The sequence below is a fragment of the Miniopterus natalensis genome, chromosome 1 (assembly GCF_054644295.1).
Source record: "Miniopterus natalensis isolate mMinNat1 chromosome 1, mMinNat1.hap1, whole genome shotgun sequence".
Lineage (NCBI taxonomy): Eukaryota > Metazoa > Chordata > Mammalia > Chiroptera > Miniopteridae > Miniopterus > Miniopterus natalensis.
Genome location: NC_142081.1, coordinates 122,544,630 through 122,556,776, shown reverse-complemented (window position 1 = coordinate 122,556,776; position 12,147 = coordinate 122,544,630). Strand labels below are relative to the sequence as shown.

Below are 12,147 nucleotides of genomic sequence, written 5' to 3'. Positions count from 1 at the left end.
AGGACTACTTCTTAGAAACCCTTCTGCTGTTCATTTTTTAAATCAGTGATACTTACCAGACCCGGCAATTCTGTTAAAAGAAAGTCTGTTAAAATATTCCTAACTAGTAGAAAAACCAGCTTTAAATAGGAGGAATGAGTGAGCATGGGAACTCTTGATTAAGTTAAAATTCTTTAGCCCATCTTCCCCTTTTTCAGATTAGGTTGCTAATTACAGGCAGAGGTTAACACATTTGAGGGCAGCAAACCATTCTGCATGTGAATATTGCTTTTACAAATTAAACATCAAAAATCAAAGACATGACATTGACATATAGGTAATTTCAGTAATGTAGGCATATTCAGTTGTTAAATTTCCTATTTCTAGTATAAAAAGACCACAATTATCCATTAATATATTAACATTTTCTCACATTAGAAAGATTAAATCTCCGTTTAGGAACGTCATACTTTCTATAGTCCTTGCTTTGTAAATACTTAAAAAGCTCATAAAATAGTAAAAACAAAAAAGAGATCATTTTAATAAGCAGGAAAACAATTTAATTATATGCTATAATGTTTGAAATGGTTTCAAATAAGAGCTGTTCCAAGCAATAAGATATATAGAGCATCCTGGTTTTAAAGGAATACCCAAAATTGTGTGCTACACATCGATTTAAATCACTATGGCAATAGAGGTAATCAAGACAATCAAAGCATACTTGAAACTCCAGTAAATCGACATCTCTTTTAAGTTTATATTTGACACTTTTTTTTTCATTTAAGATCGTATTAATAACCAAAATTGAAAGAAGAAAAAAAAGTGAGCCTATTTGATTTAGCCCCTCGCCCTGTATTCTGATGAACTGATTTTAATTTGGCACTGTCACGTAAATTTGCTGATTGTAAAGGAGAATTGACAAATTCAAGAATAGAAATTATCACAATTATCCAGAAAACAAATTCTCAATAAGGAGACTGGTAGCTCTAGGTGAAAGAAGCTATGGTTGTGGCACAAACCAGCTCTGAAAGAGCCTGAACAGCAGAGATTGGGGACGGAAGTGACAAGAGGTGGCAGCTCCGGAGAATAAAAGGTCTGGGTTGGTGTTAGCCTTAAGGGAAACACACACACTGACACCAAGGCAAAGTCAGCACCCAGTTCCATTTCTCCTATACTTGGTGTATATTTAACCCTTTTTGTGGTATCTCTGGGAAGGCATCCCTTAAAGCTAATATTTGGTTAGATGACATTTAACCCAAATTTATTGATATAAAAATACTGGGGGAAGGCCCTGCATCTCAATATGATGACCTGAGGGACAGCATTTAATTTCCTTTCTTAGGGGATAAAAGGAACACGTTTAACATAATTTCACTTTTAATTCGTTCTCTTATTGTTAATTGACATAGTGGTCTTTTGATTTTATGAATAAATGAAAATTTGGGAGCTCTGACATGTTTGTTTATCATAAATTCATCACATTCAGCTTACAGTTGAAACACTGAATTAAAAAAATACTTCCAGCAAGAATTTTAACTGATGAATATATTCTAATTAATTAATATATACTTAAACCTTTCCAAAAAATCATTTTTCCTTTGACTCATTTTTCAGGTACTTACTGTAATCAGTTCCTTAAACCAAATACTTTTTAGTTTTAAATTATTATAAACATACCTTAGCTAAAATGTATGAGTCCTTTGCCACTTAATGGTTTTTCCTTTGACAGTGTTCACTTTGGAGAGTAAAGAGAGAGCACACATGCATCCCTGACAGAAGCCAGAGTACGTCAGGTAAACACAAACCAATGAATTCTCAAGGCTTTCTCTCTTGTGTGGATCAGGGAGCTTTTGGAAAATTTAAGTGAGTATATGGGGTCATGCTGTCTTGTTTGAATTTCTCTTGTTTGTAAATAAATGGGGTCATGGAACTGCGGGGATTTCTCATCAGGTGTGCCTCTGCTCACAGTCTTTCCACTTGGGTTTTGTCTCTGCCTTTCTCCTGTACAAAGTCATAGTAGGCTTTGGTTCATTTACAATCCACCTTCTGCTCTTTTCTTCGCTCTTTATGGAGGCAGTAAAGGGAAGTACATAAAAACCTAGCTATTTAAAAAACCAAAGATTCTCGTAACACAGTGGAATATAGCCTTTACTAAATCGAACATAACTGCCAGGGCAGAAAGACAAATCACACGCGCGCAGCTGGGAGCACCACTGGCGTGATACTTACATATCTGCCCATAATTTATGTGCAGCTCTGTTTATGTGTAAAAACCATCACTGAGGTTAAATTATTATGGCAAAAAATCAAGCTATTATTTTTACCTAAAAAACTTATTTCAGTTCTAAAAAAATGCAGAATTTGTACTTAAAAAAAAAAGCATTAATTTTGTGTCTTTCAAACCCAAGACAGTTTTATTTTTCCCTGTCTTTTATATACACAAGCTGAAGTCTGTCGTATTTTAAAACACATTTCAGTTTCCTAGATAGTACAATGTTATCCAAATGAATGGGACAGAAGTCAAACTACTTTGTTACAAAATCCAGAATTACAGGGCCATATGTCATTACAATAATCTGAAAATGTTTTCTGATATTTACTATCATTAGTCTCCATCCAGTTGGAGTTTAATCAAGTAAGAGTTTAAAATGTAAATTGAAAGAACCACCAAGCTAAAATCAGAAAAGGGAATGTACAAAAACATCTGTTTGGAGCATTTGATATATGTAAAAAGAAGTCAAGTTTGACATGTCATGTGTATCCAATCTATTACCACGTCCTGACTGTTTTCCACCTCCATATTTCTCAAACTGCTCCCTTTTCTCCATTTCCATCTCTCCCCCTGAATCCCCTCCACTGTACTCTCTGGTGAATTAGTATAAATACTGTCCTGACAGGTCTCTCTTCTTCCTCTGCAGTCCTTTCTTTATCTTGCAGCTAAAGTGATCTTTTAAAATTACAAATATAATCATATTGCTCCTCTGCTTAGAACTTCCATAGCTTCCCATTGCTCAGATGAAGCTCCAGATTTCTCACATGGCTGCCAGGCCCTGCATGAGCCAAGCCTACCTCTCTCACCTGCCCGGGTTCCCTCCCACCCCTCTAGTTGCTCTGTGCTCTGGGCCTCTGATTGGCCGGGCTCTGTCTCATCTCAGGGTGTTCCCATATGTTGTTCTTACTTCCTGACACTCTTCCCCCTGGATATTCCCATTTATCTTTCAAGGCTCACACAAATGTCTCAAGGAAGCATTTCCTGACCTCAAAACTAGGTTAGATCTCTTTTTTATATGAGCTCAGAGCATTTATTTACTAAACATATATAACTTTATTTTTGTTTAAAAAAAAAATGCTTGGCACAGATGTTCACCATCAGAGAATAGCAGCAATCTTGAAATATTATTTTACAGCACTTGTTATAAAAAGGAATTCAGCACAAAGTTTTTTAGATAAGTACCCTTACAGCATGGGCACTAAGAACATTATTAAAGGAAAATCCAATTACACAAATAGTGTCTAGTTACGGCTCACTGAAAATACTGTGTGATTTCATGTCTGTGTGCCTTTGCACTCGTTCCCTTTATCCAAAACACCCTTCCCCAGCCCTCCTGCACCTCTCCCTGAGGAACTCTAGTTCACCCTTCAAAACCTGCTCAGACACCCTTTCCTCTGCAAAGTCATCTGTGGCCATCGCTACCTCTCCTTGTTAATCACTCCCTCCGCTGTGCTCTGTCTGCACCTGGTACCTGCTTCTCAGAGGCAGTGTTCGAGTCCTATTTATATCCCCAGTGCTGACAAGTCAATATATTTTAATTGACTTGGATCAACTGGAAGGAAGTGATGAAGGAAACCTCTGTGGGTGTTGAGAAGGGGTGAGGGAAAAGCACTCAGCTCAAGTTTAAGTTTGCAAGAAGGGAGAGGACTCGACAAAATTGTGATCCTCACTTTTACCATTTCCAGCTGCTGTTGAAATCAGGCTATTTCCGCCCCACTCCCAATGCTTCTGTAATTATATGAGGGAACTTTTATATGAAGTTTAATAAATGAAATCTTGCATTTTGGACAACGTTTTCTGGCTCTGTCCATTTCATATATCAAGGGATGTCTGTATTTTGTCTTTGCAGACATTGTTGACTCTTTATTTCGGTTGTGTCATCAGATAGCACTATTTGGTGGTGCCTCTCAAAATTTGATCCTTGCTGCAGTTGGGAAGTTCCTATTGAATACATCTATAGTCTGGCTACATGAATCAAGGGTGACCTTGGGCAGTGCAGAAATCTGTTTAACAGAGCCCACATACTGGGGAATATGTGGAACCTGATGGAACAGATGGTAATATTGGCAATCAGAACCGTGTTTGTTAACAGTGATTGCAACCATTCCCACCAGCATGGCTTTTCATGTGTCTCCGTGAGTGCTGTCACACCAAGGAAGACATACTGGCAGCAGACACACTGCAAGTGGTCCGGAGAGGTGCGTGTGCAGCAGCCACTCGGGGTTGGCGTTTAAGCCTTGCGGACTCCCAGCGCGTCTATACAGGTGTGCGGGGGTGGGACACGCGTTATGAGAAACAGGTCTCCTGGTTATCACAGCCAGATTTGGAATGCTGTGAACAGGATTCCTGACTCCCCTTCCAGCCAGTTTTTCAACAAAGGTAATGATCCGAGATGTCTAGTGTGTTCCTTAATTTGATCAATTTCAGAGTCCAAAACAACCCTGACCCCACAGCTGCGGAGACTGAGATACGTGCCCCTGAACTCTGGCTGAACTCCAGGACTGACAAAAGTAGCCAGGAAAACTTCTCCTTTTTAAGAAATATTATTTAAAGAAGCTTACCAGAAATAAGGGAGAGAATCACAATTAGTTGCAGGCAAATCCTTGAAAGGAAGAGTTTATAAGCAACATGATTATGAAAGTAAAACTTAGCAGAAGAAACAAATGCATGAAGTTTTCCATCTCATAGCAAAATAGGAGAAATGCAAAATTATTTAAAAGCATGTGACACTGCGTTGTTTCTATCATATTGATTCTCCTTTGTAGGCATGATTCAAGACTTTCAGAATGTGTTTTCCTGCTACAGTTGCTGTGACATCATGGTTTCTCAGGAGGGAAATGCCAGTTGCGTAGAGGCTAGTACATGGTAGCCCTCACGAACAGCACGCAGGTTTTAGTCCAGGGAAATCAAATGTAATTTTCTTACAAGTGACAAGGAATTCTTATTGACCTATCTGTTCAATTGCAATACTTCACTTCTGTACATGCCACCTTCTATCTCCAAAGCTGGAACGCCTGCCAATAATTAAGCTGCTGCCAGGAAAGAACAATTGCCTTCATCTTACATGGCTGACTTGTCTCCTGATAGAATAGATATAATGGTCAAGGTGTTATATTCATAATAAATGGCTTTTGCAGTTACCAAATGTTTCTGTTTAGCCTGGAAATCAGTTTATTTACATATCTGTAGATGACAAGTGACCCAATCCCAAAGTAATTAGAGATACTCTATTGCTGATATTCTTAACTAAATAACAAGGACACTGAATGCTCTAGTATGAGAGCAAATAAAAAACCCTGGCACTTGCCAGAACTGGCCTATCCTCATCAGCTCGAACATCCCTTCCTCAGAGAGGCCTTCTTTGACGAGCTCTATGCCATTCCCTATGACTCCTTTCACAACCCAGGGTCATGCATGCCCTCTCTATGACACTGTACTGCTTTATTTAATCTATACTGTTATCACTTCTGAAATTACCTTTTTAAAATTTCCCAAGTATGCCCAGCCAGCATGGCTCAGCAGTTGAGCATCGACCTATGATCCAGGAGATCGAGGTTCGATTTCTGGTCAGGGCACATGCCCTGGTTGCAGGTTCGATCCCCAGTAGGGGGCATTCAGGAGGCAGCAGATCAATGACTCTCTCGTTATTGATGTTTCTATCTCTCTTCCTCTCCCTTCCTCTTTCTGAAATCAATAAAGACATATATATTTTTTAAATTCCCAAGTATTGTTTGTCTCCCTCACTAAAAGTAAGTTACATGCAAGCAGTTCTGTGGAACATTTGTCATGTTCCCTACTACAACCCTACAGCCTAGAACAGTGCCTTGCACCTAAAAAACACCCAAGCGATGGTGAAACATTACAAAAGAAGCCTAAGTTCAGAAGTAATAAGTTCCTTAGCTTTAGGGATAAACTGGTAACAGCGGTCAAGTGTGATCTCATCTAGTTCCTCCCAGTTGTGTTCCAGGCTCCTTGCGATGCTGGGTAGAGGGTGATCACTCAGAGGCACAGAATGTAATAGACAATCTAGATTCACTTTTTATTGCTTGTTTTATAGTTAAGAAAGGTAACATTTAGAGAGGCTAAAGACTTGTTTGCGAAGCAATTCAATCAACAGGCACAGGGTCAAAACCATGGTGTTTTCTATTAGTGCATTAGTGCATTACCTTTTATACGATTATCAATCTCTTAAGCTTTAAAAAATAGGGCATTTTCTAAGAAAAACAAACAAACAAATAAAAAACAGAATCTACTTGGTTCACTTCATCATTCCTCGGGGAATGAGAAATGAGGCAGACCACTTTGATTTCTAGCATAATGGGAAAATTTTACTAGCCTTTGGATATATGTTTTGCCTTTTCTCACCCTTTGTAAGAAAAAGGAGAGGAAGGAGAGGGGAGAAAAAGCGGGGAGAAGAGTGGAAGGAGGGCGGGAAGGAGGGAGGGGAAGAAAACTCACTCCTCCAAAGGTGATTTTGGAGTTGAAGGAGCCCTGGCCCTTCTGGTCTGGAGGAATTCAAAGAGATTAGGAAAGCAAAGGGAAACATTTTGGTGGGAAAGATTTGTAGAAGTTGAGTCAAGGAGGCAGTGAGAAGACAGCAGGAGAAGTTGCAAGGGTGGAGACTAAGGGCTTCAACTCCTGCAAGCTCCCTATGGATGTTCAGGGCAGACTGCCTCCGTGTGAGAGTTCATCTCACCTCGGTGGCCTTGAGCAAAGACCGTGCCTCTGTTTCCTTGTCTGAAAAACGGACGTGACAATAATATTCCCTACCCAATGGAACTGTTTCGAGGATTTAATGATATATTCCATTTCAAGAACTTAGCTCAATGCCTGGCACACACATGCCAGCTATCATCATCATTATCTGCTCATACTCTGTGAGCCACAAGGGCAGAGATTTCCCGATATCCTGTCACAGTTTCTTGGACCATGAGAAAATATGATCATATTTCAAAACTTGCATGTGTGTATGTAATTTTCATTATCAGAAAATTCAGCTACACAGCCAAATCTCCAACACCTGCAGGGCTAGAGCTGGGGCATTTCCTCAGGAATCCCACCCAAGCCTTTCTATTTAAGTGTAATCATTGAGCAAAAAAGGCCATTTCCAGAGGGAAGACAAATTATGGAAAAAGGCTGATATAAAAGGCCAAGCATGAGTAAAAATGGAATTTATGTAGGTTTTTAAAGCACTGCTTCAAATTGAGAGAGAGAATATTCACAAAATATAAAGATAGGCAAACCAATCATTTCCTCTGAAAATAAGTAACACTGGGAATTAAACCTAAAAGAGGTACCAGCAATTTTAAAATAGCATTAGACAAATGTCAGCCTTTGCTCTCTAGGTAGTAAAAGCACATGGATAATTTTCTAATTGAACATTTCATGGGTTCACCTACCCTCACAAAACAGGTAGCTACTAAAGTTCAAACTGTGAAGGTCAAGTTGGCATCAACTGACACAAAATGGGGATGTGGAGTCAGCTGGTTTTATTGCAAAATCCCGTTTTTCATTCTATATATTCCTTCAAATCTGAAATAATTTTCTCAGTCCAGAATATCTTATGTTATAACAACCTTCCATCAGGCAGAGAAGGAAAAGTATCCATTCAGTAAACTTGGATAAAAACAATGCTGAAATAATTCTTAAGTTTACCATGATGACTGTGCCTATCTATTTTACGTGTTCCTTTCAGAAGCCCTTTAAAGTAGTAAGTGACATTTTGTGTAAGCTTGTTGAGGAATCATCCTTAACACAAAAGTTTGAAATACCCTTAATGTGAACCTGAACTTCCTGAAATATTTTGAAACGAGCACAAGTTATTTTGCAGGGTGCCCATATTGTAAGAATTCTAATTCAAAGAACGAAGCATCCTTCAGCAGAGCAATATAAATAAGAATATTAAAACAAAATCATCTTTCTTATACAAAGTCAAGAGCGAAAAATCAGCCCTAGAATAACTACAGTAACAATACGATTAATGGATATTTTCAAGCTTGTTATATTTATCCTATATGGTCATAGAGCGCAGCAGATATTCAGCCACCAGAACAATGAACGTGTCAACACATTTTGAAGTGACTGCTTCTTAAAAAAGTACAAAGACAAACCCAAATATCTATTAACACGTTCAGCAGCACAATATTCTCTCTTTATAAGCTTCACAATTAAATGCTTTCCCGATCACTATCTTTCAATAATGTTTAAAGTATTATTTTAGAATGTTTCAGATAAAATTAGGGTGGGGTTCGCTGAAATACAGAGCAATTCTCCCGCCACCTTTTCCGCCCCTCCCCCAACTGCCTCCCAAGCCGCCACTAGGGGTCAGTATGAAGACGCAGGTCCCTTCCCTGCGAGGAGGGAGAGCGGAGCGGAAGACGCCTCCCGGGGAAAACCCTGCGCAACAAAGACAATAACTGCACGACTGTAGCACTAAGTCCGGCTGATACATCAAGTCTGTAACAGGAGCTTGCGTTTTTCATAAGACTGGCATTTTAATTTTGTAAATCACCGTGGGTCATTTCTGTGGTCAATGTTTCTTTAATAAAAAAAGCATCCTAAGTGACAAGATTACTTAAGGCTACGTGTGTATGTGCTTATTGGCCCAGGCGTATGATCTGGAACAGGCGTTCAAATTTATTTTCAAAGGGTGATAATACACCTCTCTAGCCATCTCAAAGGTAGATATCCCGTCTCTTCCTCTAGAGAAAGGGCGGGGGAGGGGGGAGTAAAATTGTGGTATTTTGTTAACTTTAAGAGAGGTGGGGTTTTCCCTTCAAAATGACTGTCAATTCACTGCACAACAGCCTTATTAAATGCACAATAAAATATAAGCAATTCTAAGGAAGAGCATTAGTCTATACTTAAATCTACAGAATGAAAGAAATGAAAAGAAACAGTTAAAAATAAATCTATATCCCTCCCCCAATTCTATTTCATGGGGTGGAGATGAAACACAAACAAACACAAAAGCCTTGAAAAGTGCTTTCTGTACACACGAGAGAGATTTAACACTCCAAGAAGGCACTTAAAGTCGGGCCCTTCCCTGACAATACTGAAATGTCTTAGAGGGTTTAGGTCACTGTGAATAAATGAAGTACTGCCTTTTCTTGAAGTACTCACTGTATGAAGGAAGTCCTCTATGCAACATACCTTATAAATATTTTTTCTACAAATTGCATGGCTTGCTTAGGCATGGTACTCCATGAATAATTCTAGTAGGTATTAAAATTTTTTAGTTAGTGCTTTATTTTTATAATGAGTTCCCAAGCCTCCCAAACGCAGATCCATATAGTTTTGGGACATTCTGACTCTTTGTGGGGTCCTTTTGGGGTGCACTCCTCACTTCCTTTGTTGTGGTCCTGACCTTACATCACTCAGTAGCAGGCCAGTCCCTAGAGAGAAGCTCTTTGTCTTTGCTGTTGCGGAGGCCAGCAGTGGCCCAGCAATCAATCAAATTTTTTTTAAGTAACCACTATATATGCTGCCATCAGAACTGTATTGAGTCAGTGCTGTTATGAGAAGTCAAGAAGGGGTATAAAAAATAAAAAGCAAGGAAACTGAGATAAAAGGAGTCTCTAAGATTTCGGGAACTCATCCAATTTTTCACGGAGATAATATGGAATAGGGACCAAGAATCAGAGTATGATCTATGTGTAAATACCAGACTTGATTAGTTTCTATGGCAAAGCTGCAGTTCTGATTTATCTATGGGCATTAAAATAATTATGGTTATTACTTTTTATATTTTTATTTTATTCCTTGTTTTATTTCCTACAATAATTGTATCTTTTGAAAAACGTCTAGTTGATAATCATAATATTTTGTAATCTTTTCATAGTTTACCAACAGCCAAAATTTAGTTAGTGTTGGCAAAGGACAATGAAAGACACTTGCCCCTTTTCATTCTTGTGGTAACTTAAAAACTCTCATTCTGATCAGATCCAACAGATGGCAGTGATGTTATAAATTAATAGTTTAAATTTTTCTTATAATATGTTGGATCTGCCCCTCAGAAGAATGTCAACCAAGAATAATTCTCAGTACTTGCATAAATATTGTAAAACTTTGATATGAAAAATTGGATAGGAGAGTACAGGTAAATAGAACATAAAATTAGGCTGAAAAATAACATTTCTTTTAAAAATGAATTTTTTCCCTCCTAAAAAGTATTACAAATTGAGAATTGTCAGTAAGACTAGCAGTGAATCAAGAAAAGATAGATAATAGTGTCCATACTAACTAAATGGATTACATTTTTATATAAAATTCATTATTGCTCTTGGTTCCCATTTTTATTTTTATCTATTTTTTTATATGGGGGTTGTTTTAACCTCACTTTTTATTTATTAACTTAAAAATAATTTTACTTTTCATTTTCCTTCTATTACTTTAAATAAGTGAATCTGGTTGCTCTTATCCTGTTTTCCTATGTCTTTGAATAGTTATTTTTATACTTATTCATTACCTTTTCACATTTTTATCATTTTTAAGTTACCTTTATTATGCAGATAATAAAGAATGAAAAGTATGAATAGAAGACTCCCTTAGTTCTCAGGCGTTCAGACTTGGGCTGAATGACCCAACCATCTTTCTTTGGTCACCAGATTGCAGAGTGTAGATCGTGGGCCTTCTGAGCCTTCTCAATCAAATGAGCCAATTCCAATATATAAAATATCTATTATCTATCTATCTATCTATCTATCTATCTATCTATCTATCTATCTATCTATCTATCATCTATCTATCATCTATCTAATCTATCATCTATCTATCTAATCTACCCACCTATCTAATCTATCATCTATCTATCTATCTATCTATCTATCTATCTATCTATCTATCTATCATCTATCTATCTATCTATCTATCTATCTATCTATCTATCTATCTATCTATCATCTATCTATCATCTATCTATCTATCATCTATCTATCTATCTATCTATCTATCTATCTATCTATCTATCTATCTATCTATCTATATCTATCATCTATCAATCATCTATCAGTTATCTATCATCTACCATCTTTCTTTCTTTCTTCCTATTGGTTCTGCTTCTCTAGAGAACCCTGACTAATACATGGGCCAATTGAGATCTATGTAGGATAAATAATTTTTTTTTAATTATAAAAGTCACCTTCATGAAATTCTTGCTGTTTTATAAGGCAATCTTATCTTCTGTCTAGGAAAGAACACAGACTTTGGAGTCCAACAGACCTTGATTTAATTTCCAGCTCAGCTATTTTAATAAATATTTATACCCAGGAAAATTAGGTAACCTTGCAGAGCCTCAGTTTCTTCATTAGTTGATAGGTTATCTTGATAATTACATTTTTCAGTGAATTAAGTCACATACCACAGTGCTTGGAATACAGAGGGCACTCCTTTCCAACCTTTCTTCATAGTATTTACCCATAGTACGTTGCTTTAAATTGACTTTTTAAATGTTTCTAGATTTATCTAATGTTTATGTCCATTTAAAATGGGTCTTTTAAGTTTTTTCTAAATTTATCAAATGTTGTTATATGTTATCTTTAAGATTTCCATCATTAAAGATTTTAATTTTATTTGTACTGAAACCTTCCACAAGAGTTAACCCATTACCTGAATCAAATGGCCTGCACATTTTTCCAAACATGCCCAGAAATAGTCAAGATTTTATAGCTGCCATATGTCACTTAACAACGGGGATACATTCTGAGGAATGTGTTGTTAGGTGATTGTGTCATTGTATAAACATCATAGAATGTACTTACACAAACCTGGATGGTATAGCCTACTACACAGCTAGACTATATGGTGTAGCTTATTGCTGCTCTTAGGCTATAAAACTGTACAGCATGTTATTGTACTGAATACTGTAACCAATTGTAAATATTTGTGTATCTAAGTGG

At 37.3% G+C, this 12,147-nt stretch overlaps 1 protein-coding gene across 1 annotated transcript in view; it reads right to left on the bottom strand.

The window, feature by feature from the left end:
* The window catches only part of ARMC3 (armadillo repeat containing 3), a 55,130-nt gene that overhangs the window by 25,607 nt on the left and 17,376 nt on the right, over positions 1-12,147 (bottom strand). The window lies entirely within an intron of this gene.